This window comes from Eptesicus fuscus, chromosome 7, assembly GCF_027574615.1.
Source record: "Eptesicus fuscus isolate TK198812 chromosome 7, DD_ASM_mEF_20220401, whole genome shotgun sequence".
Taxonomy (NCBI): Eukaryota; Metazoa; Chordata; class Mammalia; order Chiroptera; family Vespertilionidae; genus Eptesicus; species Eptesicus fuscus.
In genome coordinates this window covers 86029198-86056214 of record NC_072479.1, presented here as the reverse complement: position 1 = coordinate 86056214, position 27017 = coordinate 86029198, and the positions used below count along the sequence as shown (strand labels likewise).

The window sequence follows — 27017 nt, the reverse complement described above, 5'->3', positions numbered from 1 at the left end:
CATCTAGCTCACCTCACTGCTTCCTCTCCCGGAGCCAGCCGGCTAGAACCAGCCCGACAACAGTCTTCACAGTTAGAATAACTAAACACTGATCTAGCCTTTCTCCACCCACAGCCCTCCTCCTTTTCCTCCACTCCATTTCTGCACATTAAACTGAGCGCCTCTCTAACTATGCTAAGAAAATGCCCATGCCAGACACAAAGGAGGAAGGCGTGGGAAAGGGAGGAAAGACCGTATATTGGCTGAATCAGAGAAGGAAAGGATGTAAAGAAAAAAAAAAAAAAAAGAAAGACGAGCAATGTAGGTTTTACTCTTTCTTCTTTAATTGTACTTGGTTGTTAGTAGTATTTATTTGTCTCTACTACAAAGAAATAACCTAGGATGCTAGTTTAAAATGCAGCTTCCTTAGCCCTCATCCTTGATCTTTGTATCAGTCTGTATTTGTATCGTTGAGCCAAACTCAAAGCTTATGGAATCAGCCATAAGTCTACATTTTTAAAAATCTTTATTGTTGTAAGTACTGCATAAAGTTCTCCTTTCCACCACTACCTCCCCCTCCCCCATTAACCTCTTCTAGGAAGTCTGCATTTTTTTTTAATTTTTAAAAATATATTTTATTGATTTTTACAGAGAGGAAAAGAGAGAGATAGAGAATTAGAAACATCGATGAGAGAGACACATCGATCAGCTGCTTCCTGCACACCTCCTACTGGGGATGTGCCCACAACCAAGGTACATGCCCTTGACTGGAATCAAACCTGGGACCTTTCAGTCTGCAGGCCAACGCTCTATCCACTGAGCCAAACTGGTTAGGGCGTAAGTGTGCATTTTTAATAAGCATACCAAGTAATTCTTAAGTACATGAAAGTTTAACAATAGTGTCTTTTAAAAATGTTTTTTGATTTCTTAATCATAGTTGACAATATTACATTAGTTTCAAGTGTAGAGCATAGTGGTTAGACACTTATATAAATTACAAAGTGATCCCCTGATAAATCTAGTACCCAACTGGCACCATACATAGTTATTAAAATACTAGAGGCCTGGTACACAAAATGCATGCATGGGTAGGGCCCCTAGGCCTGGCTGGTGATCAGTGCCGATTTGTAGGGTGACCAGCAGGGCGATTGGGGGTCCCCGCTGGCACCCCCCTTGGCTGGCCTGGTGCCACCCGCTCGCTGGCCCTATCCCCCGCTGCCGCCACTGGTTGGGGCCTGCAGGCTGGGGGCAGCTTCTTCATTGAGTGTCTTCTCCCTGGTGGTCAGTGTGCATCATAGTGACTGGTTGTTCCGCCGGTCGTTCCACTGTTGGTCGATTTACATATTAGGGTTTTATATATATAGACTAGAGGCCCTGTGCACAAAATACGTGCACAGGAGTGGGAGGGGGGTCCCTCAGCCCGGCTTGCACCCTCTCCAATCCGGGACTCCTTGGGGCAGTCAGACATCCCTCTTGCAATCTGGGACTGCTGACTCCTAACCGCTCACTTGCCTGCCTACCTGATAACCCCTAAACCCTCTGCCTTTCTGCCTGATCACCCCTAACTGCCTCTGCCTGCTGGCTTGATTGCCCCTAACCACCCTCACCTGCCAGCCTGATCGCCTCTAACCACCTCTGCCTTGGCCCCTGCCACCATGGCTTTGTCTGGATGGAGGATCAGATGACTGGAAGATGTCTGGTCGACCCAATCTAATTTGCATATTACCCTTTTATTAGTATAGATTATTGAATATATTCTCTACTAGGGGCCCAGTGCACGAAATTTGTGCACTTGGGGGGGGGGGTGGTCCCTTAGCCCAGCCTGCTCCCTAAGGGGAGCGGGCCTAAGCTGCAGTCTAGCCTCACTCTGCAGGAGGTGACCGGGCTAATCAGGGGAAGGCGCCATCCCCATCACCCTGCTGCTGCTGCTGCTGCCACTGCCAGCCGCTGCAGCCGCCAAGGTGTTTTCATGAACACGGACTCCAGTCCCTTCACTATGAAAAAATGCCTGTGTCTGCTCTGGGCCTGCTCAAGCCGCGCCGCCCTGTCTGTATCCCCACCCACCAGCTCCTGCCTGCCAATGCCTCCGTCGGGAGCGGCCTCCACCTCTGAGACAGAGTGACCTTAGCCCCCGTCCCCACCCCTGTCCCCACCCGCCAGCTCCTGTGCACACGCAGCCTGTTGACCAGTCGTGACTGTGACACCATTAGGACCAATTAGCATATTACCTCTTTATATATATAGATTATATATATAGATGCTGTAGAGAATAGTGTCTTAGACAAATTACCATTTGTAAAATATTCTTGATTTACTCATAATTTATAAACTCATTTTGGCCTCGAGCAACCTTTTAAGGTTGAGCAAATGTTGTTAGTCCCCTCTGACAGAAGAGAAAATTGAGGCTATAAGATAAAATCATTGGTGGTGATTTCCTAGTCTCCTGATTCTTGGTCCACTAGAATACCTTGGGCCCTAGCCGGTTTGGCTCAGTGGATAGAACATCAGTCTGCAGACTGAAGGGTTCCAGGTTCAATTCTGGTCAAGAGCACATGCCTGGGTTGCAGGCTCAATCCCCAGTGGGGGGTGGGGTGGTGCAGGAGGCAGCTTATCAATGATTCTCTCTCATCATTGATATTTTTATCTCTCTCTCCCTTTCAAAAATACAATAAGGAAAAAAAAGTATATCAACTTGGGAAGACTGGAAGAAGAGAGAATGGAATAAGTAAATGTAGAAAGGCAGTTCTCTCTTAAGATCAAAGGAACCATCTAGTAATAAGGGGGAAAAAGAAAACAAGGACCACCCCCCACCCCCTACCCCCCGCCGCCACACACACACACACACACACACACACACACACACACACACACACACACACACCACACAGTCCATGCATGGAAACATGACAGAATTGGTAGACATTTCAACAACAGAAGTGATGATATTTAAACCACACAAGGGCTGTGCGGATTTGTCACACATAGCAGCACCCTGAATGACTAACTACTTTTACAGACTGACTGACTGAAAGAATTCTGGAAACACCACTATGATTGTCCTGGTTTCCTCTGCTGTCTTTTGCATGTTGGGAAGTTAGACGAGGCAGCACCATTCATTAACCCAAATTCATTTAGTTATCTTCAGTGAAAAGAAACAGTGCAATTTAAATCTATCCTGTCCAATTCTTTAGTCCTTTTTTTTTTTTTCATTTTGTTTTCAAATCATTTTTGCTCTGTTGGTTTTCAAAACCATATTGGTCATTGAGCTAGAATTAAAAAAAAAAATCATCCTTCCTTTTCCTATTATGTTTTTCTTTTTTAATTCAACTCCACTTGAATTCCCCAAACTAACTTTTTTTCCCCCTAACTCTTTTCTTGAGTTTTCGTCTCTCCCTCAGTGCTTTTCAGTTTGGGGTTCATCCTAACAGCTTGATACAAGATTAAAAGAGACAGTAAAAAAAAAGAAAACCTATGTTGAGTGACACACTGGAATTCTTAGGCAAATCTCTCATATATTTGTTTCTATCCTTTGTGGCTGTTTCCCAGAATTTTTCTGGACAACTTAGACAGTTTAGGCCAAGATAGAGAATCTGCAATCCTGGCTTGCTTGGTAAATAAATGGTGAATGAGGAAATTGCCATAGAAATATTTGAAGCGTATATAGTTATATATCTGCCCCCAACCTTATAATAAAGCTAACACTTCTTAGAATATAGAATGTGCTTGGAACTTTTACATATATAAACAGTTTAATACTCCCAATAACCTTACTGGTTTTGAGTATCTCCTATTTACCAATGAGCAAACTGAGGCGCAGAGAAGTTGAGTAACTTACCCAAATTCATAGCTAGCAAGTGGCAAAACCATGACTTGAATCTAAGCCTCACAGCACATGCTCTTAACCACTTCTTTGTCAGCAGTTCCCCCCCACTTCTTACTATGTGAAGTTTTGTTTAGATATCAATGCCTGCTGTTTTTGCTTATGTCTACAATACCATATACAAACATTTGAAAAATAATGGTACATATATATTTGAATTTGTCACAAAGGATCTAAGAGCTCATTAACCAAGGATGCTTATAAAGATTCAACAAAAGATTATTACTGCCGAAACCGGTTTGGCTCAGTGGATAGAGCGTCGGTCTGCGGACTGAAAGGTCCCAGGTTCGATTCCGGTCAAGGGCATGTACATTGGTTGCGGGCACATCGCCGGTGGGGGGTGTGCAGGAGGCAGCTGGTCGATGTATCTCTCTCATCGATGTTCCTAGCTCTCTATCCTTCTCCCTTTCTCTCTGTGAAAAATCAATAAAATATATTAAAAAAAATAAAAATAAAAATAAATATCTTTAAAAAAAAAAAAAAAAAAAAAAAAAAAAAAAAAAAAGATTATTACTAATATATGTGTTCTCCAAACATGTAAAAATTCTATTTTAATCAACAAAATACAAATCCATTAAATGAATTTGCTAAAGTCATAGAAAAGGGTTTTTTTTTTTTTTAAATCTCTATGCTTTTTCTCACACTTCAGATACTAACAATTCAACTACTATCTTGTGGGAGACTGAAATGTATTAAGGTTTTAAAAGGGATCCACTGACATGCTGGACAAAAAGGGTTTAGCAGAGAAAAAGAGGCTGAGCGCCTAATAGAAAAGGGCAAAGTAGGTCAGTCCCTTGGCAGTCACAGCTGGTAGAGAGTGATGTCACTGAGAAATGAGGTGGGGGGTAGGGGCAATGAAATTTAAGGTGGGGAAGTAGGGAGACACGGAGGAGGAATTTGTAGAGGCAGACTTCAGCCAGCCTTTTATAGGCTGATTGCAGAAACAGCTGAAGCACCACTTTCTCCTCCTCCCTCCCTCCCAGCTTTCTCCCAGACCCCTTCCCTACTTCCTATCACCATCAGACCCTCGCTGCTGGAGACAAAGACACCCTAGAAAGGAATGAGGAGAAAAACAAGCCTGAAAAAGAATTGTTTTGTCAAGGGAGAGAGTGGTGAGGAAAGAACTGAAAGAGAATTTTAATCAAATCCTGGAGAGGAAAAAAACAACAAAGAAGGAAGGTAGGTTTAAAAAAAATAGTAGAAAGAACTTGGGGTGCTGAATACACAAAACAATATATAGATGATATATTATAGAATTATACACCTGAAACCTATACATGATTTCATTAACCAGTGTTACCCCAATAAATTAAAAAGAAAAAACAGAAGGAAAGGAGGAAAAGATGGCTAAATGAAACAGAAGACATCTATGAATTGTTATAAAAAATAATTCTAGTGATTTCTAATTATTTTTTTAAAATGAAGTGAACAAAAAGCTGAGAAAGATGTCATAACAGCTGCAATTTGAAATATTCAAAAATATGTGGTATTATGATAACACAGCAAAACTGAGATGCTCTCGACTAAAACCTTCATGCAGACCCAAGGTCAAAGTTATGCTGTCTCTGTGTTTATCTGTCTAGCTCTAGAAGTTCCCACGATTAAGTTGAATCTCGATATGTATATTTTTTAGCTTTAAAATTCACCCTGGGCCAGAGATTTTAGCTCCATGCGTGCCATGCTGGGGTAACTGTAAAGAAGCAGTGTTTGGTATCGTTCACAAGAGAGCTGTTGACAATATCATACTTGTCATACTTCAAAGTCCATATCCTTTCTAGTTTCATTTAGGCAACCAGGGTAAGTCCATGGCACTTGGTGTTAGCCCCTCTCGCACTTTCAGTATCCTTTTCAGCTTGTAGCTGGAAGGAGGCAGAAAGTTCACTTTTTCTGCAGTATTTTGCATCATATTTATATGTTGAGTAGTTTGTTGTCGGGAGTCTTGGTAAGGAGGCCATTTCTTCTCTGTGCTCTATCCTACTTTTTCTGAAGAATGAGGGAGGAGCTCAGAGAGGGTAAATTCAGGGACAACTCTTCCCTGGAGGTTTGTAAAATGTGCCTCTAGCTATACAAAGTTGGTGTAAGGCAAAGAATGGAGCCCTGCAATCAGGAGATCAGAATTCCAGATGTAGCTCCACCTTTATTGTGGGACCTCTGTCCATCTGAGTCTCACTTTCCTCTCTGCTTAAAAACAGTGCTTAAAAATACTGCCTTGACTTATGCCCTGAGGTACCTAAAATGAGGATAAAAATGAGACTAAAATGCTTATTAAACTGAAAAGTATGTCGATATGAACATAGCACTCGTGGATTTTCTTGTATTTAATATGAAGAGTGTTTCAAGATCTACAACAAACTGTGTTTGAACTGCCAGCAGCCTGAGGGGCTCATCCTAACAAAGACTGCAACCATTCAAGGTAGTACTAGCTGGAGGATCACTACAGCTGGGTGGGATGAGGTTCTACAAATATGTATGGCCTTCAAATGGGAAGCTTACTGGCAATAGAATTTGGAATAGAACTACTGCTCTTCTTTCTATCATACTGCTTCTCTCTATTTTTTAAAAAATATTTTTTTTATTTTTCAGTTACAGTTGACATACATTTTTATATTAGCATCAGGTGTATACCACAGAGATTAGACATTATATAACTCACTAATGATCATCCCAAAAAATCTCGTACCCATCTGACAGCATACATAGTTATTAGTGGCCCAGTGCATGAATTCGTGCACATTTGACAGGAAATTAATTAGAAGAAATATTTTAATATTGCTATTTGCCCTTTCTCTAAATAGAAGTATCGGAGATGAAAGAAAATTAGTAAAATGTACATGAAAGTAATATATAAATTGATTAATAAAAACCAATAACATGATATAACAACAAATATTTTTCCATGAAAATTTTACTGTCAGAATCTTCATTATTAATTTTTAAAAATATGCAGGGTATTCTGAAAAATTTATATCATTTGGACAAACTTTGCCTTTGCTGCAACATTGAGTAAAATTTCCATCAGATGGTTTTTCATTGGAGAAATTTAGGGATAGGCAAAATTGACATGTAACAGTCATTCCACCACAACTGTGTTTGATAATTGCATCTTCATTTACCCCATTTTTGCTATGAAGGCAGTTCCTACCAGTATTGGTAGTACTTGTTGATGACTGTTCTTCAGACATATTCTGTCTATGACGTCACTTTCTTTTGGCTTCAGAGGTATGTTGTGCCAATAGTTGGTCTTCGGACATATTCTGTCAATGACGCCGGCTTCTTTCGGCTTCAGAGGTACGTTATAGCAATAGTTGGTCTTCAGATATATTCTGTTGACAATTTCAGCTTCAGAATGTCAACAAAAACGTGATGTCATTACCCAGCGCCCACAGACACCGTTTGTGGGCTGGGCTGGGCTGAGCTGGGCTGTGGGCCACATTTTGCGTCATGGCAGCGTCAGCTGCGATTTGGTGGGCTGTCGCTCCGGAGTGGTGGTGGGGCTTGTGTCCCACTTAGGGGAAGCTGAATGTTGCTTTGTCAGCACCAGGTCCTTGGTCGTTTCTCTGTGTGCGTCACGGTGACTCCTGCATTGAGTGTCTGCCCCCTGGTAGTCAGTGCGTGTCATAGTGACCAGTCATTCCAACGTTCGATCGATTTGCATATTAGGCTTTTATTATATAGGAAGATTATTGACTATATTCCCAATGCTGTACTTTACACCCCGTGACTATTCTGTAACAAACAATCTGTACTTCTTAATCTCTTCATCTTTTTTACCCAACACCCCTCCCATCTGGCAACCACCAAAATGTTCTCTGTATCTATGTGTCTGCTTTTGTTCTTCTTGTTTATTTTGTTTTTTTTTTTTTTTAGATTCAATCATTAATCAATATATATCTGTCTTTCTCTTGCTATTTTTAAGATTCTCTCTTTGTCTTTAACCTTTGGAATTTTATTTACTTTTTTTTTTTTGAGGGGAAAAATATCCAGCATGTGTTTTCCAACAGTCAGCATTAGCAGGAAAAACTACAGGGTTTTACCTTGAGCATTTTAATTATGATGTGTCTTGGTGTGGGCCTCTTTGGGTTCATATTGTTTCAGACTCTGTGCTTCCTGGACTTGTATGTTTATTTCCTTCACCAAGTTAGGAAAATTTTGTCATTATGTTTTCAGTAGATTTTCAACTTCTTGCTCTTTCTCTTCTACTTCTGGCACTCCCATGATGCTAATGTTGGTATGCTTAAAGTTGTCCCAGAGGCTCTTTACACTATCTTCACTTATATTTTTTTGCTGTTCTGATTTGATTCTCGGCTTCATCTCCTCTACTGATGATTTCCTGTAAATTATTCTTCATTTCAGTTAGTGTATCCTTCATTTCTGACTGGTTATTTTTTATGTTTTTGAAGTTCTCACTAAGTTCATTGAGCATCCTTATAACCAGTGTTTTAAACTCTGCAGTGAGTAGATTACTTGTCTCCATTTTGTTTAGTTCTTTTTCTGGAGTTTTGTTCTATTCTTTCATTTAGAACATGTTTCTTTGTCTCTTCACTTTGGCAGCTTCCTTGGGTCTTTCTTATGTATTAGGTAGAGCTGTTACATCTCCCAGGCTTGGTGGAGTGGCCTAATATAGTAGGTGTCCTGTACGGTCCAGTGGCACAGCCTCCCTGATCACCCCATGTGGGCACTCACGGTGCACCCCCTACAGCCCTGTGTGAGCTGTGTACACCCTCCTCTTGTAGTTGAGCCTTGGTTGCTGTTGGCATGGAAATGGGAAGGATTTACCCCCAGGTTGATCACCTGAAAGGATTGGCTGTGACCACTGTGGAGGATCAGTTGTGCTGGGGCCCACCCCACAGAGCAAGACGTACTTCAGCAGGGCTCTGGTGCCTGTTGAGCCGGACCTGTGTGTTGCTTGTGGATATGGTTAGGTGATGATGCTTTGACATGGTCTGAAGTTGTCCACTGGGTATGTACAGGCCAAGGTCAGCCATTGCCTGCGTTCTGCCTGGGACCACACATCATGAGCTACAAAGGGATCTGCAGAAGGCGGCTACTTGTGCTAAGCTTGGAGGTGCTCAAGTGTCAACCAAAGCTGGCTGCTGCTAGTACCGGGCATGGAGCCACTTAGTGAGAGGTCTCAGAGGTGTGGGGCATGTTGAGGCCAGATGCTGCTTGTTTGAGGAATTTTAGGAAAATCTGAAGCATGAGCCAAGTCAGGCCAATTGTATGGAAAAGCCACTGGAAACAGTTTGTGTGAGCCCTCAAGTTACGTGGGGCAGAGCCTCAGGGAATCACCAGGGTGGGGTGAACAGTGTGAGCCAGGTTGATGTAATCTCAGATATGGTGGTGGCCTTTATGTTCCAGGAGACTGAATACCAGAGTGGAAGTAAATAGCAACAATTTAGTTTTGTCTACTTTCCCCACTTTCTTCTGAAGATAGTATATTGTATAGTGAGTGCATTTCCCCCCTCTAAACATGTCCTTTGTGAAAATAATTTACAATCCTGGGTTACTCTCCATGGCATGACATAGCAGCAGTGAACACATCATAGTACTTGCTTTGTGCCAGGCACGAAGTGTTATATGCTCTAACTCGTTGACCCCTCATAACAACTCAGGGAAGCAGGTAACTATTTTTATAAAGTATTTTTATAGTGAACTTTTGTAGTTGAGCAGATTAAGGTTCAGAGAAGTCACTTCAGAAGATCACCTAGGTTACGTGGAACTTGACATCTGATCCAGTCCAAAAGTTTCACCCTAGGTCCCTTGAGGAAAATCATCCGAAAAAGCAGACCCAAAAGACTGTGAAAGGAGCGCTGAGAATTTATTGGCTAAGATGACTGAGAAGGGAGATGTGTGACCTGCAAGAAGGCAAACTGGTTAGGGCAATCTTTTTATATATCGGGGATCTCCGGAGGTAATAAATGACGGGCTATTTGAAAATGAATCCCATGTGAAGTAGTAGAGCCCTCGGTTGCTTTGATTTTTATTCCTCGTGATCTAGAAATGTGGTAAGGTAGTTGAACATAGTCGTATTCTGAAGCCTCCTTATATTTTCATACAGCTTGAGAATTTGCACAATGCTCTTAAGTTGTGTTATCGAATTTCACTCTCACATCGTTTCAAGGCTCAGAGGAAGTTAAGGGACTAATTTGCCCAAGGCTCCTAAGCTGGCTGTACCACACTACCCTGCCTACATCTGTCCAACGCTGTCTCTTGAGAGCTCCGAGAATCTGCGATGCTGCAGTTAAAACTTTGCCTCACGATACACTGAGGCATCGTCCTTTCTCCGCGCAGGGCAAAGGGCAGGAGAGATATTAATGACCTTTGTCCCCCAATCTTTGCCTCCGGATTCCAGGCGGAGGCCGTCAGAAAGGATGAGCGGGGAGGCGGGCTGGGGAGGCAGAGGCGCGGACCCTGCGTGGCTCGGTGGGCGGCTCGGGTGCCCAGCGTGGATGAATGCAGCCGGAGAAGGGAGTGCGAAGGCGGGCAGGGTGTGCAACGGAAGGGATTCATCTCGCGGTTTCCCGTCGGGAACAAACCTCGCTCCCCCACCCGTTTCCCTTCCTCCGTGAGGACCGTTTGGGGCGGGTGGGGAAAGCGCGTCCTCGAACCGCTCTCGCGCTCCCGGCTCAGCGCGCGCGCCCCCATCGCCTCTCCACGTCCCGAGAGGCCGGCGATGGTCGCCCGCGGGGGCCGGGGAGCCTGGAGGGCGGATCCCGGCGCAGGTGTGAGACCGGCTGAGGCGGGTTCGGCCCGCCGGCCCGGCCTCAGCCCCCTCAGCCCCCTCGGCCGCCGGCCGCCGCGCCGCCGCGCCAAGGAGGGCGGGGCCCGGGCGCGCGCGCGCGGGAGCGCGCGCGGGGGGCTTGGCGCCGCTCCGCGGTCTGGGGCAGCGGCGCGGGGCGGCCTCGCCGGCGTCGTGCGCGCTGTGTGAGCGGGGTCTCGCGCGCGCGCGCGCACAGGCTGGGCGAGTGAGGGAGCGGGGAGCGGCTGGGTGTGAGTGTGTGTGTGTGTGTGTGAGTGTGTGTGTGTATGTGTGTGGGGGGGTGGGAACGAGTGTGTGTGTGGGAGTGGGGGGTGAGGGCGAGGCGCGGCGACCGGCGAGGCTGTGAGGAGGGTGGGCGAGTGTGCGAGGGCGCCCGGCCTGGCTGCGGGAGCCGCGGTGGCCGAGGAGAAAAGAGGCGGCTCCCGACCACCTCCCCCTTTCTCCTCGGACCTTCAGCCCGCCCGGCAGCCCGCGCTTCCCCTCCGAGGCCCCAGCCCCGCTCCGCCGGTCAAGATCACGGGAGGAGCCGCCGAGCCAGGTGAGAGCAGCCCCAGCGCTTCCCTCCCTGAGGTGTCGGGGGATGAGGCGAAGGCGCGCCCGCCCCGCGTCCCTCTTACCTCCGTGGGCGAGTTCGGCCGAACGGGCTCGGCCGGGGCCGGGGCTGTGCGCGCCCGCTGCGGGGGGCTCGGGGTCGGTGAGGGCCGGGGGTCGGTCCCGAGCCTGAGGCGTGGGGAGCGGGTTGCTGGGAGGGGGGTCCGTGAGGTGGCGTGCGCCGGAGGGGCGGCGACCTCGGGGCGTGAAGTGTGGTCTCCCCGTGGCGAGGGGGTGTGGTAACCCTGCTGACCTGTCCCCCAGGGTCGGGGTCTGCGGCCCTGCCTCCAGCAGACACACATGCCTGCGGTGTGACCCGAGGAGGAGGATGGGGTGTTGCTCCTGCAGCCCCTTCATTCCCTGCTTTCTTCCTTACGTGTGAATTTTAGGGGAGCGTGACAGTCATTCCTCTTCCCTTTGCTGGCCCTCCGGGTAAGAATGGGGTGACAAATAGTTGCTTGTTTTTTTTGTGTGTGTGTGTGTGTGTGTGTGTGTGTGTGTGTGTGTGTGTGTGTGTGTGTGTTTACTGTGATGCAATTGTTACCTCCCCCTGATGATCCCTTAAAAAAAGCCAAAATAGGGGATAATTTCAAATTCACTTCCCTGTGTCTGAGAGCAGATTTGTATTTATGAATAGAGACGGGGGCGTTCATTATATTCTGTGAGTGTGGGGTCACACTCACCGTGGTGGGTGTAACTTGGAGGTGAACTCAGTGTGCTGTGATTTCCCCCTTAATTATGAAATGGTTCCCACCTCTTTGTGGAGTTGGGTTAAACGGTAAATCTGTGTGGAAAGTATATGGGCATCTTAGTATGGAAGATAGTTCTTTTTGTGTGGGCTTGGCATTCTTCTTATTTTTATGGATGTTTTTAATAACTGTAACCATTAAAATGTAAATGCTGTTTAAATCTCATGTTCAGCCTTTTACAACATTGGGTCAATTTCCCCTGTTTTTTGTTTTTTTTTGTTTTTTTTTAAACAATTCGTTGTCAAAGGCATGACAAGATATTCATTTGGAATAAAACATTGTCTGAAATTTCCTAACTTTTAGAAGGAAAACCTCTTAATTTCCAAAATTAAAGCTACAGTTAAATTTTTCCTTACGGTTACTGTTATTTGGTTAGTGTGTCAAAGTGGGTGGGGGGGGGAGGAGGAGGAGGTCTATTTAGTGTTCAGATGACCTTTTGGTTTATTGTTTTCTATGTAGGTTATGGCTATTCATTTCCTTCTTTCCTGTCGTAGGGTTAGTTGTTAGTTTGGCTACGTGGCTGTTGATGTTTTTTATCTTTTTCTGTCTCCCTTTTTTTTCTCTGTCTTCTCTTACCCCCACCAGGTGCTGGAGTCTGTCTGCTTGTCAGGGAGGGGGGGCAGTCTGATTCTGAGGACAGAGCCAAGAAGGGGACAGCAAATTCAGTCACATACAGTTCTCCACTCAGGCAAGAGCCACTTCTTCCTCCCACCTTTCCCCCTGCAGGGGGTAAGGAGCTGCATATCTAACCTTTAGACTCCTGGCTACCCGCCGAAATGTCACTTTTCTTAGTTTCTGTGGAGATAGCTTTTAAAAATTTTTCTCATGTTTCCTTAGAGTCCCAAATGATAGCATCTGGGGGTGGTAGGGGACAGTGAGATCAAGGCTACCCTTTTTTTTCCCCTTTTCTCTTCTCATTCAGTTCCTTTTTCCTCTCCGGAGGGAAATTACCAGCAACATCTTATAAATTCTCTACCCTTTTCAGCTGTGTTGTGAAGAAACCATACTAAAGTGAACACTTTTTTTTTTTTTCATTTGGCCAATGAATACCAATGAAGCTTCAGGCATTCGTTTGTTGGGGCACAGGATGAGCCAAATCATTTAAAATATCTCCTAAGTCTTCCTTGGCCCAGTTTGTGCCACCTGGGATTTGCTACTGGGGTAACACTGATTTCTCAAAAACTTCTCCCCATCCTGTGAGCTGAAAGACTGAACACCAGGGGAATGGGGACAGAGCAGAGTTGAGTTGCTCCACACTTTTGGGGAGTAGTTTTTATCATGCGCCCTTGGGGAGCAGGCGTAGAGACCTAAACTGAGTGAAAATGGGTGGAGGAAGAACTTCTATACCCACGAACAGCATGTGAAGAGTGAGAGAAAACCAAACATAAAGTAAGGAGGGTGAGTTTTTAATTGTATGTTGCTTGCTTGTTTTTCGGGGTACTTTTAACTGATGTAGATTTGTAGAGAACTTATGGCAGGTTAGTTTACAAAGAGTATTCTCTGCAGGTGGGATTAGTCCTATAAGTATATGAGAAAAGGGCCTTTAGAAACTAGTAGTTACGTTATTTTAAAATATGAGTTAGTACATTGTGATAGGAACAATGAAAAAAGTATTATTTTTAAATGTTAGCTGTCCTGGCATGTACAGTTGTTTCAAGAGAGGTTGAATAGGGGAGATTAGGTACAGATGTTGGGGAAATTGTCTTTCATTACTTGGGAATTTTCCTGTTTGTCACATTAAGGGTTGTTAAGAAATAATAAAGTACCTCCAAAAATATCTATACATAACATATTTTAGATTCATGTGCCATATGTATCTGTGAACATGTTAGGTTTGCAAAAGAGAAGTAATGACTTTCTGGCTTCATAGTAAACTAATGCACTAACGCCATGGTGTTATTTTCAATGGGTTTTTTTTTCCTTTTAAAATTGGCTTGGAGGACAAAGGCCACAGAGCTCTGCAGTTCTACTCCCTTAGAGCCTGGTTCTGCAGTTCTGCATGGAATCCATCTGCTTATACCTTTTTTCTTACTCTTACTGAAATTGCCCCCCCCCCCCGAAACTTTAATTGTTAACAGTGCTAATTATTTCAGTTGTATAATGATGATGGAAAGTAGCATTAGGCTTGCATTTCTTTGTTTTGAGAAATGTCAGTTGGGGTACATATTTGCATGGTATTTAATATTGAAAATACCTATGGTTTTTTGAGATTCCTTTATGATTCAATTTAGCAAACAACTTTAAAATATCTCCTAACCTCCTGGTATATGAGGTTCAGTGTTGCCCACTGGGGATAACAGCAGAGAATAAAACAGGAATTCTGTATTTATGGAGATTACATTCCAATTTCATGATCCCTGTACTTTTCATCTGTCATTCAGTTCCCCCAGCAATGTCTGGAGGAGTCTACTACATTCTTAAATAAAATGTGTACCAATTTGTGAATTGAAGAATTAGCAAAACAAATGTGTGTAAACACTGATATGCCTGATTCATTTAGAAAGTGACAACACATAACCAAGTTGTGACCCCAAAAAATAAACAAAACCTTCTCCTTACTTAAATGTCTTTAATCTATTCAACCCCTAACATATTTCATTCTCCCTCTCCCTTATCCCCTTCTGATACTTGCTCTTGGCTTCATATTCTTAGTAATAAGATCTCCAAAATTGAATATGAATTTGCTATATAAGATGAGACCAGATTTCTGTTATTGATCTGCTGTTCTATGTTGGACAAGTCTTGAAAACTACATCTTGAAACTCCATGCAGATTTGCCCAAATAGCAATTTTGGAATTCCCTGATGCTTTGGAGTTATCAGTTATTAGCCATATCTGTAAAGCCTTCAGCTTGAATATATTCATAGCTTTCCAACCCTTTTTCAAAGTAATGTCCAAATGTTCAAAGAAAATTTGGCCCAACATCTAACATGTCAAACGTAATGAACTTGAAGCTATACTGTGCATTGTGTCTCCGGAATGTTTTTCAAATCTTGTGCCATGTTCCAGAGATACTTTGATATAACATTCCTCTGTTATAAATTTATAAATCATAAATTTTATTTGCATTCCATATAAAACTACTTTTTTTAAAAAAAAGTTTAATAGATTTTATATATTACAGACTGTTTTGGGAATTTTAGTAACCAAGGTACAGGTAATTTAAGTAATACTTTTCTCACCATTTAGTTGGAAATGTGTGAAAATTTACTTGTTAATTTGCTTATGTCATTTTTATTCCCTTTTCCAATTTTCCTTTTATTATGATAAAATACACACAAGATAAAAATTTAACATCTTAACAGTTTTTAAAGTTCACAGGTTAGTGGTTAAGTACATTTGTATTGTTGTGCAACCATCACCATATCCATCTCTGGAACTCTTTTCTTTGCAAAACTGAAACGCTCTAGCTGTAAAACATTAGTTCTCTATTCCCCCAACCCCCCAGCCCCTACTTTTTGTCTCTGAATTTGACTACTTTAGATACCAGATCATAATGTCCTCAGGGTTCATCATGTTGTAGCATGTATCAGAACTTAACTTCTTTTTAAGGCATAGTATGTATATATTGCATTTTGCTTATTATTCGTCTATTGATTGACACCTGGGTTGCTTTTACCTTTTAGCTGTTGTGAATAATGCTACTCTGAACATGTGTGTACAGATACCCCTTTGAGACTCTGCTTTCAGTTCTTTTGTGTATATACCTAAAAGTGGGTTTGCTGGATCATATGGTAATTCCATTTTTAATTTTTTGAGGCACTGCCATACTGTTTTCTATAGCAGATGCACCATTTTATTGCATTCCCATGGACAGTTTGCAAGGCGTCCAGTTTCTCCATATCCTTCCCAACACTTTTTTTTTGTTTATAGTGGCCATCCTACTATTGTGAAGTAGTTTCATCATTTTGATTTCCTAATGTTTAGTGATGTTGAGCATTTTTTCTTACTCATGACATTGGAACATCAGATAATTTTTAGCTTTGTGAGGGCTGGGACTATTTCTGTTTTGTTTACCATGGTATTTTTAGATACAGTGCAGTGTAAGCCCTCAAATATTTTTTAAAAATTTAAATTCTTTACTGTTTAAAGTATTAAATATGTATCCTTTTTCTCCCATTGACCTCTCCTTGGCCACTCCCACCCCCCAGCATATGCCCGCACCGCCCTACTGTCAGTGTCCATTGGTTATGCTTATATGCATGCATACAAGTCCTTTGGTTGATCTCTTACTTCCCACACCCACCCTCCCCTGCCTGGGTACTCACGTATTAATTGAAGGTATTACTTAATTGAATACTTAATTTTATGTTTACAACTACTTTTTAACTTTGAACACTTTTCTTTTTGGGGGGGAGAAGTATAGAAATACTTCTGTAGGAATGTTGTGAAAAGGAATATAAAAGTAAAATGAGCCCATCCGGCGTGACTCAGTGGTTGAACTTCGACCTATGAAGCAGGAGATCATGGTTCAATTCCCCATCAGGGCACATGCCGGGTTGCGGGCTCAGTCCCCAGTGAGGGGCATGCAGGAGGCAATCGATCAATGATTCTCTCTTATTGTTGATGTTTCTATCTCTCTCTCCCTCTCTGAAATCAAATTAAAAAAAAAAAAAAGTAAAATGATCTTATTAGTGTAAAAAGAAAGTTCCACTTAGAAACAATACCACTGCTTGCCGACATACGCAAGCTTTGATGTCAAGGTAATAATTTTCTTTAGCTTTTGAGCAAGGTATGGTAGAGTATATTTGTTAAGGTAAGGTTTAGTGGCCTAGAATAAAGAATCCCCAAATATCAATGACATAAATAAGTATAGCAGTTTATTTCTCATGCAAAAGAGTAAGTAGTTAGTCACTCCAAGGCCATGACATACACAGTTGTTAGGGATTCCGGTTCTTCTAACATGTTGTGCTTTTCCAAGGTTGACTCCTGTCCTCATAGTCCAGAATTGTTAGGGTCGTAGCCATAACATCCACCCTCCGGGTAGCAGGATGGAGCAAGGACCAAGAAGAGCCACTCCTCTAAAGTAGGCTTTCTGGAAGCTTACGTGCAGTATTTTTCACTTAGCTCTTCCTTTCTCATTCATAATCATGCATACATAGGTGAAAATGTAGCTAATACGACCGCATCTAGTTTCAGGAAAGCCTACGGAATACAGTCTTTATTTACATGGCATAGTACTCAGCTTAATATCAGATAACTTATTCCTAAGGAAAGTAGAAAATGGAAGCAAGTGGGAGTCTCTCATCGAGTGGATGAAATTCGAAGCATTCTGGGCTCTACTACTTCCTAATTGTGTGCATTTGGACACCTCAACTAACATCTCCACTAGAATAGCCTCACTTGCCAAATAACGACAATGCAGTGTCAAAGGGATGGTTGTGAGAATTAAATGAGGAGATACAAATAAGCTGCCTAATGCACGCTGTATGACTGGTGCGTATACTCACTCAAAATGTCAATTATTTTTTTCTTATCTAAGTTCCCTGTGATATCTTTAGGTATAGTGGAAAAGAGGACAAAGAGACCAGAAAACCTGACTCTCTGTCCTGCCTCTACTATTATGATATCGTAGACAGGCCAATTTTTTAAAATGGGACAATATATGTCTGTGTTCCTCACAGCATTATGTGAGATTAAATGAAAAATATATGTGGAAGGTACTTTGTGAACTGTAAATGGAGAATGTATTTAACCTTATCTGTATGCGTTGTTTTGCCTTTGTCCTGCACATATTTTTTTGTGTGTGTGAAGAAAGGGAATTTATAGGTACTTATATACATAGTCCAAAGTGTTGCCTTCTGCCAAAACCGGTTTGGCTCAGTGGATAGAGCGTCGGCCTGTGGACTGAAAGGTCCCAGGTTCGATTCCGGTCAAGGGCATGTACCTTGGTTGCGGGCACATCCCCAGTGGGGGGTGTGCAGGAGGCAGCTAATCGGTGTTTCTCTCTCATCGATGTTTCTAGCTCTCTCTTCCTCCCTTTAAAAAAATCAATAAAATATATTAAAAAAAAAAAGTGTTGCCTTTTGTACCTTTAGTGCTTTTTCTGTTTCTGTGTAAACATTCATGTTTTACCATTATTTTTCTTTAATAGTCTGATAAAGAACCATATTGAGTTTAGTTAGGAAAATTATTATCCTCCCATTTTTTCATCCATAATCATGTATACATGGATGAAAGTTCTATAAGAAGGAGATAATATGAGTGATTGTGTCATATAAATTTTGGGAAATTAGATGTTTGTTCTGTTTTTGAGATAATGCTCTTTCAAGTATAAGGAAGGTATCATGGGGACTGTCATACATTTCTTTTATGTCACTGTAAAGTCAATTTTGATTAATATCTAGTCTCCTGTCCTATTTTCACAGCATTCCAGTCTATCTTCAAGTTAAGGTAGTAAAGAAAATGACATTGTGCCGAAACTGGTTTGGCTCAGTGGATAGAGCATCGGCCTGTGGACCCAAGGGTCCCAGGTTCGATTCCGGTCAAGGGCATGTACCTTGGTTGCGGGCACATCCCCAGTGGGGGGTGTGTAGGAGGCAGCTGATAGATGTTTCTCTCTCATCAATGTTTCTGGCTCTCTGTCCTCTCTCTTCCTCTCTGTAAAAATATATTAAAAAAAAAAAAAGAAAATGACATTGTATGAACTCAGAACACATAACCAGTGATATTATTTTATAACTAGAGGTCTGGTGCATGAAATTCGTGCACTGTTCGGGGGGGGGGGGCCCTCAGCCCAGCCTGCGCCCTCTTGCAGTCCAGGAGCCCTCTGGGATGTCCGACTGACGGCTTAGGCTGCCGCAGAGGTGGGAGAGGCTCCTGCCACTGCTGCTGCTCTCACCAGCTGTGAGCTTGGCTTCTGGCTGAGTTGTGCTCCCCCTGTGGGAGTGCACTGACCACCAGGGGGCATCTCCTGTGTTGAGCATCTGCCCCCTGGTGGCCAGTGCACATCATAGTAACCAGTCATTCCACTGTTCCGTCAGTTTGCATATTAGCCTTTTATTAAATAGGATAAGTGGCATCTTAGCTAAAGGATGTGATTATATAGGAAATACCTAGTTTCAAATGGACATTCTTTTGTGATCATTTATTGATGAACATTATTAGTGAGTAATGGTGTAACTGGACTAACACTATTAGGTAGGTATTTCTGAGACTCTTCTGAGCTTTTCATCTTATCATTTATTTATTTTCTGTACCTTTAATATTTAAAAAACCCATCCCCCTCCACAAACAGGGTGGTTTTCCTTTTCCCCATTCTTTTTTTTTTTTTTAATTATTGTTGAAAATATTATATACCGTATTTTCCGGCATATAAGATGACTGGGCATATAAGATTTTCCTGGGTTAAAAAGTCGTTTTATACGCCGGAAAATACAGTAGTCCAATATATCTAATCCATTATATCTAATCCCATCAATAAAGTCCAATATACTGTATTTTTTGGCGTATAAAACAACTTTTTAACCCAGGAAAATCTTATATGCCCAGTCGTCTTATACGCCGGAAAGTACGGTATGTCTCCTTTCCCCCCCGCATTGACCTCTCCCTGCCCACTCCCGCACCCCAGCACAGGCCCTCACCCCTCTACTGTTTGTGTCCATTGGTTATGCTTTTATGCATGCATAAAAGTCCTTTGGTTGATCTCTTACTGCCCCCACCCTCCCACCCCCACCTTCCCTCTAAAGTTGGATGGTATGTTCAATTATTCTGTGTCTTTGGATCTGTTTTTGTTCATCAATTTATGTTCATTATATTCCACAAATTAATGAGATCATGTAATATTTATCTTTCTCTGACTGACTTATTTCGCTTAGCACAATCCTCTCCAGGTCCATTAATGCTGTTACAAATGGTAAGCTTTCTTTCTTTTTTACTGCAGCGTAGTATTCCATTGTGTGGAAGTACCACAGTTTTTTAATCCACTCATCTGTTGATGGGCACTTAGGCTGTTTCCAAATCTTAGCTATTGTAAATTGTGCTACTGTGAACTTAAGGGTGCATATGTCCTTTCTGATTTCTTGGGCTATATTCTTAGAAGTGGGATTACTGGGTCAAATGGGAATTGAATTTATATATTTTTGCATTTGTGTTTTTATTTCCATTCTTTCTCATTTCTATGAGCAATTCAGATCTACTTCTGATGGTCTGTTGGATAAAGGAAAGGAAAGGAAAATGGGTAAAATTTTATTATTTCTAAAATACATATTTTTATTGATTTCAGAGAGGAACGGAGAGGGAGAGACAAACATCAGTGATGAGAGAAAAATCATTGATCGACTGCCTCCTGCATGCCCCCTACTGGGGATTGAGCCCGCAACTCGAGCATGTATCCTGACCCGGGAATTGAACCATGACCTCCTGGTTCATAGGTGGATGCTCAACCACTATGTCACACTAGTCGAGCAAGTGGGTAACATTTTTTATATATATATTCCAAATTGTTTTTTATTTGAGGCAGGTTGAAAGAATTGGGGACATTAGAACTCATTGAGAGAAAAAACCTTGATAAACAACAGATCCTTGGTTAAAACCTGAGGCATCACAAAGTTGGCATTAAAAGGTACTATTTGATTATTAAGTCACATGACAGAGGGAGAGAGAGAGCGTGAGCGTGCGAGAGAGAGAGAGAGAGAGAGAGAGAGAGAGAGAGAGCGAGCGCGCGCGCGCGCGCGAGAGAGAGAGAGATAGATTAATTTTAAGGAACTGGCTCCTGTGATTGTGGAACTGGCCGATTCACAATCTGTAGGGGCTGTAAACAGGAAGGTTGTAGTTTTTTTTTTTTTGTTTTTTTTTTTTTTTTTTTTGTACAACTTGCTTCTTTTATTTATTTCCAAGAATTTCCATTTATTTGAGTTCATCTTCTCTATACAATTTTTTTTTTTTATTGGCATGTTTGTTACTTTTATTGTTATTGTGTATTGTTTTTTTCATTGTATTTCATTTAAAAAAATAGGAAATCATTTACAAATGCAAAGAACAGAGATAGCAAAAATGTATATCACACATGTCCAACATCAGAATGAACAAATATTAGCATTTTGTTGTATTTCCTTTAGCTCTTGTTTTCTTTTTTTTTTTTTTTTTTAAATTTCTTTATTGATTAAGGTGTCACATATTTGTCCTCATCCCCCCATTCCCATCCCACCCCTCTCCCCACGCATGCCCCAATCCCCTGTTGAACTTAACCGTTGGATAGGCTTATATGCATGCATACAGGTCCTTTGGTTGAACTCTCCCCCTCCCCCCACCCTCCCCCTACCCTCCCCTATCCTCCCTCTGAGGCCCGATAGTCCGATCGATGCCTCCTTGCTTCTGGTTCTGTTCTTGTTCCTCAGTCTATGTTGTTCATCATTTCCTCTAGATGAACGAGATCATATATCACTAGATATATACTAATAAGAACTGAATGTGAGACGAGCAATAATATTTATGCTGACAGGCAAATGAATCAATCTGTAGCGAGCTTCCCCCTGGACCAACAGTTCTTTTGAGACCCAATTTCGATGTCCAGTAGTTCCTTATGTGTACATGTCAGCACTGACCCCTCAGCTCTGGATGGTGGACAAATGGTGGTAACGGATGTCCGACTCCCTCTGGTTTGGTCTCGGCCGAACCCAGGGGCACGGCGTCACCTGGACTAAGGGGCACGTGGCCTCACCCATACCCAAGGGGCGCGTGTTCTCACCCGGGCCTGGGACCCAGCCTCACCCGGATGGATCCAGGGGCGCACGGCCTCACCCGGACCTAGGATCTGGCTTCACCCGTACCCAGGGACGCTTGGCCTCTCCCAGACCCAGGGGCACGTGGCCTCACCCGGGCCTAGGTTCACGAGGCCTCACCCGGATCCAGGGATACATGGTCTCACCCAGACCCAGGAACGTTTGGCCACTCCCAGACCCAGGGCCACTTGGGCTCACCCGGGCCTAGGTGCACGAGGCCTCACCCAGATCCAGGGACACATGGTCTCACCCGGACCCAGGGACGCTTGGCCTCTCCCAGACCCAGGGCCACTTGGGCTCACCCGGGCCTAGGTGCACGAGGCCTCATCCGGATCCAGGGACGCATTGTCTCACCCGGACCCAGGGATGCTTGGCCTCTCCCAGACCCAGGGCCACTTGGGCTCACCCGTGCCTAGGTGCACGAGGCCTCACCCGGATCCTGGGACACATGGTCTCACCCGGACCCAGGGATACTTGGCCTCTCCCAGACCCAGGGCCACTTGGGCTCACCCGGGTCTAGGTGCACGAGGCCTCACCCGGATCCAGGGACACATGGTCTCACCCGGACCCAGGGACGCTTGGCCTCTCCCCGACCCAGGGCCACTTGGGCTCAACCGGGCCTAGGTGCACGAGGCCTCACCCGGATCCAGGGACACATGGTCTCACCCAGACCCAGGAACGTTTGGCCACTCCCAGACCCAGGGCCACTTGGGCTCACCCGGGCCTAGGTGCACGAGGCCTCACCCGGATCCAGGGACACATGGTCTCACCCGGACCCAGGGACGCTTAGCCTCTCCCAGACCCAGGGGCACGTGGCCTCACCCGGGCCTAGGTGCACGGGGCCTCATCCGGATCCAGGGACACATGGTCTCACCCGGACCCAGGGACGCTTGGCCTCTCCCAGACCCAGGGCCACTGGGGCTCACCCGGGCCTAGGTGCACGAGGCCTCACCCAGATCCTGGGACACATGGTCTCACCCGGACCCAGGGACGCTTGGCCTCTCCCAGACCCAGGGCCACTTGGGCTCACCCGGGCCTAGGTGAACGAGGCCTCATCCGGATCCAGGGACGCATGGTCTCACCCAGACCTAGGAACGTTTGGCCACTCCCAGACCCAGGGCCACTTGGGCTCACCCGGGCCTAGGTGCACGAGGCCTCACCCAGATCCAGGGACACATGGAAGGTTGTAGTTTTGATGCAGAGTTTCTCTGGGAAATCTCAGTTTCGCTTTTTAGTCCTTCATCTGGTTGGATGATACCTACCCACATTATAAGAGGGTAATCTCCTTTACTCAAAGTCAGGTGATTATAGATGTTAATCACATTTACAAAATATCTTGACAGCAACATGTAGACTAGTGTTTGACCAAACAATTGCATACCATTGCCTGGTTGGAGAGAGAGATTTAATAGGTCAATGATATATATTTGAGTTTCATGGTAATAGTTGAAACCTGGTTGAGGATGACATTTCTAGAGAAAGGAGAGAAGAGTTTAAGAAGCCCAGAGGGTTATGTGCAGAAGTAGAGCTGTCAAGAAAAAACGGTGACAGAAAAAGAGACTACGAAGAAGTGCCTCCAACTCAAGATACACATATTTGTTATTTTTCTCTATAACCTGATCCAGTTTCAAATCCAAGACAGAATGATGTCATTGAAAGCACATCTGGAGTAATTGCCAAATGGAGTAAGTTTTAGTTTGTATATTAGAATTCATTTTTTCTTCTCTAATTTTACTCTTTCTCAGTCTTTTGATTCTGGGTTCATATACTATGTCTTATCTAGAATAAAGAATTTTTTTAATAATAGTAAGCGATGCCTTAATGTGTTCAGATGATAGATTGTGATTTTGCTTTTTTCCTACCAGAATAATTACCGTTGGGAAGGGACCTCACAAGAAAAATGAATCAACCACTTTATTTATGATTCCCATTTAATTAGCTTTGCCTAGATGACAGTTATTTGTTAAAATTGGTGTGTCCATCCAGAAGTTTACATGGGAATACTATCTCTAATATAAAAGCAAATTCTCTTTGAATTTCTTTTTATTTCAAAACTATTTTAGCAGTTTATTAGTAGCATTTATTTGATATTTGATATTGATAGATACATTGTTTTTCTTCTTGATACTCTGAGGGAAATAGAGGGAAACTACTTGATCTGAGTTTATATTCTAAGAGGAGAGATTATATTCTTGTGTATATATGAACATTTGCAAATGTTGGAGAGTAAACTCTTTTTTTACAGATATCTTATTGGGTAACTAAACCTACTCCTATAAATGTCAGAGGGGGGAAAAATCCCAGTTTATTTTATAGACTCTTTTCTATATTTAAAAATAGTGAATATAATTTGAACTTTTTTTTTTTAAAGCCTCAGAACTATAGTTTTTTGTGTGTATAGATTTGGGCTTCTGGACTGTTCACTGTTATGCTTTTGTCTTATTCTTTTTTTTTTTTTTTTGCATATAAGCAACAACAATTAATTTCACACAGTTCTCAAATCTGGAAGTCCAGCCTGGTCAGATCTTGGCCAGGATCCTCTTCCAGGTTGCAGACTGTCAGTTTCTTGTTGTATTTTCACGTGGCATAATCTGCTTTTGACTTCTTATAAGCTTTTTTGTGTTTTCTTTTTCCTTGATGTTAATGGACGGGAAGAATAGAAAAGCAGATGTTTTTATATAATGTTTAGGGGAAGAAGAAGGCCATCAGAGGAGGTGCCAAACTATTGGTCTCTTTCGGGCCACAGGAAGGCAGTGTTGCCAGGCCATGGGAGTGGGGTGGGGATGATGAGCCTCTGCCGCTGGGGCTGGAGAGTCTTCACCCGAGAATTTCTTGGGTCTGGTTAGATGTGAAGCACAGTGGAATAGTCTTAAAAAGGCAAGCAGCCTCCTCAGCAGCAGCCCTGAGCGCCAAGGATGGCCAGCCTCTCATCCTCTGGAAACACGAGTGGGCCGTTGGGTGGAGGAGAGGTTGTGCCCTTTCATTTCCTGGTAATAAACTGGTCTCAGGAGATCACCAAAATTACAGTGGATAAAAAATCTAGACAGGTGTCACTTAAAGATACCAGCACCAATGAAACAATAATTAGCAAGCTGAAGGTTGTTAAGAAGTAGATATGCCATTTTCAAACTGAGGATGTCATCTACTTGGTGTACAGAAACAGAGAGTTGGAACACACTATTGCATACCTCTATGAATCTTTACATGAAAATTAAGGTATAACACAAGAATCTTTTGAAGCTGATAAGGAAAATGTATTCCACATGACCAAAGATACCTCAGTTCCAAGTTCCTGCCATTTTCGCCTGCCATTTAGGCAGGCTTTGAGAAACCACAGCTGTTGACACTGATGTCAGCCCTCTTCATCGCAGCCTCTACTTCTTTCACAGAGTCTCCTTTTGTAGGGAGAGAGAGCATCCTTTCAGTTCCAGATTCTGGGGTGCAGGCATCCCTTCTGAAAGAATGTATTCCAGTTGTAGCAAGTGAAATGATACCTTCAGCTTTGCTTCACCTCTCGCAGACAGGGAGGGAACATCATTTTCTTTGTTTGAACCTTAGGATCAAGAGAATTTGAGCCCATTAAAAAGAAAATGAAAGCCCTAGCTCAGTGGTCGGCAAACTGCGGCTCGCGAGCCACATGTGGCTCTTTGGCCCTTGAGTTTTTAGCAAAGGCCAGCTTAGGAGTACCCTAATCAAGTTAATAATGTACCTACCTATATAGTTTAAGTTTAAAAAATTTGGCTCTCAAAAGAAATTTCAATCGTTGTACTGTTGATATTTCGCTCGGTTGACTAATAAGTTTGCCGACCACTGCCCTAGCTGGTGTTTGGCTCAGTGGAGAGAGCATTGGACTGCGAACTGGAAGGTTCTGGGTTCAATTCTGGTCAAGGGCACATGCTCGGATTGCAGGCTCGACCCCCAGTAGGGGGCGTGCAGGAGGCAGCCAATCAATGATATTTCTCATCATTGATGTTTCCATCTCTTCCTCTCCCTTCCTCTCTGAAATCAATAAAAATAAATTTAAAAAAAATAAAGAAAGAAAGAAAATGAAAGAAGATAGCCTAATCTGAACATGCAGTTATTTGTCGCATACCAGTATAGAAACACCCAAACTTTATGTGGCCATAAAGTCAGACAAGATGGGATGCTCATGTGCATCATCTGTCGGGATTGCTGCACAACAGTGTGAGATTGCAGTCTTGGAGTGCTTTTATTGTATGACTGTAGAATCACTGAAAATACCATGTGTGTTACTATTGCATCCTGGGCATTTTTTGAGAGCTGACATATCAGTATTGGCAGACTGTTCCTGCTTTCCAGTTGCCCATGGCTGTAACATCCCATCCTGATTTCTCTTGGGGCCGTAACTGCTGTGCAATTTATACAATGAGATTAAATCATTGGTGAACAGATGATCTTCAAGAACCAAATGTCAGGGGAGGCACAGAGATAGCTTTGGAGTTTTGGGAAACAAGGACAGGGTGTTTCAAAAACTACCCAATATAAACATTTTAAGGGCATTTTTTATAGTCTGTCTCTCAAGGGCAACTGGGATCTCTATATTGGGTACTCTGGTGTGACTTTTCTTTTGTGGATCTTTTTCTCCTAAGTGAGACCCTTCCTAATGGCCTGGAAGACTCTGTAAGGCCACATCCTGTCTTCCCAGTGTGTAAGTTGAGTTATTACCATATCTTACCTAGGACGCTAGTGGGTATGTTCTTGATCACAGCTAAGAAAAAAGGGTACAGAGGGCCAGGAGGCTTGGCATGAGGCATTCTCTTTGCTGGTTACTTGGGTCTTGGCCTGATGTATTAACACAGCTGAGAGCTCCTCCCTCCCATGTTTTCCCATTGCTACAAGCCCTCTCTCTTCTGTGTATCTCCCAAATTATTTTATTTCTTCCCTGCTTTCCAGTGACTGATGCCTTTGAGGCCATAGGTCATGGGGCAGGCATGGCAGGCCAAGGTGTGTGTGTGTGTGTGAGTGTGTGTGTGTGTGTGTGTGTGTGTGGTGTGGTGTGTCTTTCCCACCATGTTCTGGTCTTCTTTTTTATTTTTTAAAAAATATATTTTATTGATTTTTTTTACAGAGAGGAAGGGAGAAGGATAGAGTTAGAAACATCAATGATAGAGAAACATCGATCAGCTGCTTCTTGCACACCCCCTACTGGGGATGTGCCCGCAACCAAGGTACATGCCCTTGACTGGAATCGAACCTGGGACCCTTCGTTCCGCAGGCGGACGCTCTATCCACTGAGCCAAACCAGTCAGGGCCATGTTCTGGTCTTAATCATGTGCACATTCGTGGAGTAGGCTCTTCTGGCTGAGACCCTGGAG

General features: G+C 43.4%; 1 protein-coding gene across 14 annotated transcripts in view; it reads left to right on the top strand.

Moving 5' to 3' along the window:
- Positions 1 to 10443: 10443 nt before the first annotated feature.
- Positions 10444 to 27017, top strand: part of RIMKLB (ribosomal modification protein rimK like family member B) — a 37121-nt gene continuing 20547 nt past the window's right edge. For 5 of the 14 annotated variants that reach the window (XR_008556648.1, XR_008556644.1, XR_008556647.1 and 2 more), the window contains exon 1: positions 10918 to 11157. The gene's annotated coding sequence lies outside the window, so the exon portion shown is untranslated. Of the gene's footprint in view, positions 10582 to 10719; positions 10784 to 10830; positions 10850 to 10914; positions 11158 to 11599; positions 11643 to 12988; positions 13358 to 23306; positions 23367 to 27017 lie in introns of those variants that run through there. The other 9 variants (XR_008556642.1, XR_008556643.1, XM_054719298.1 and 6 more) reach the window with 8 other exon arrangements.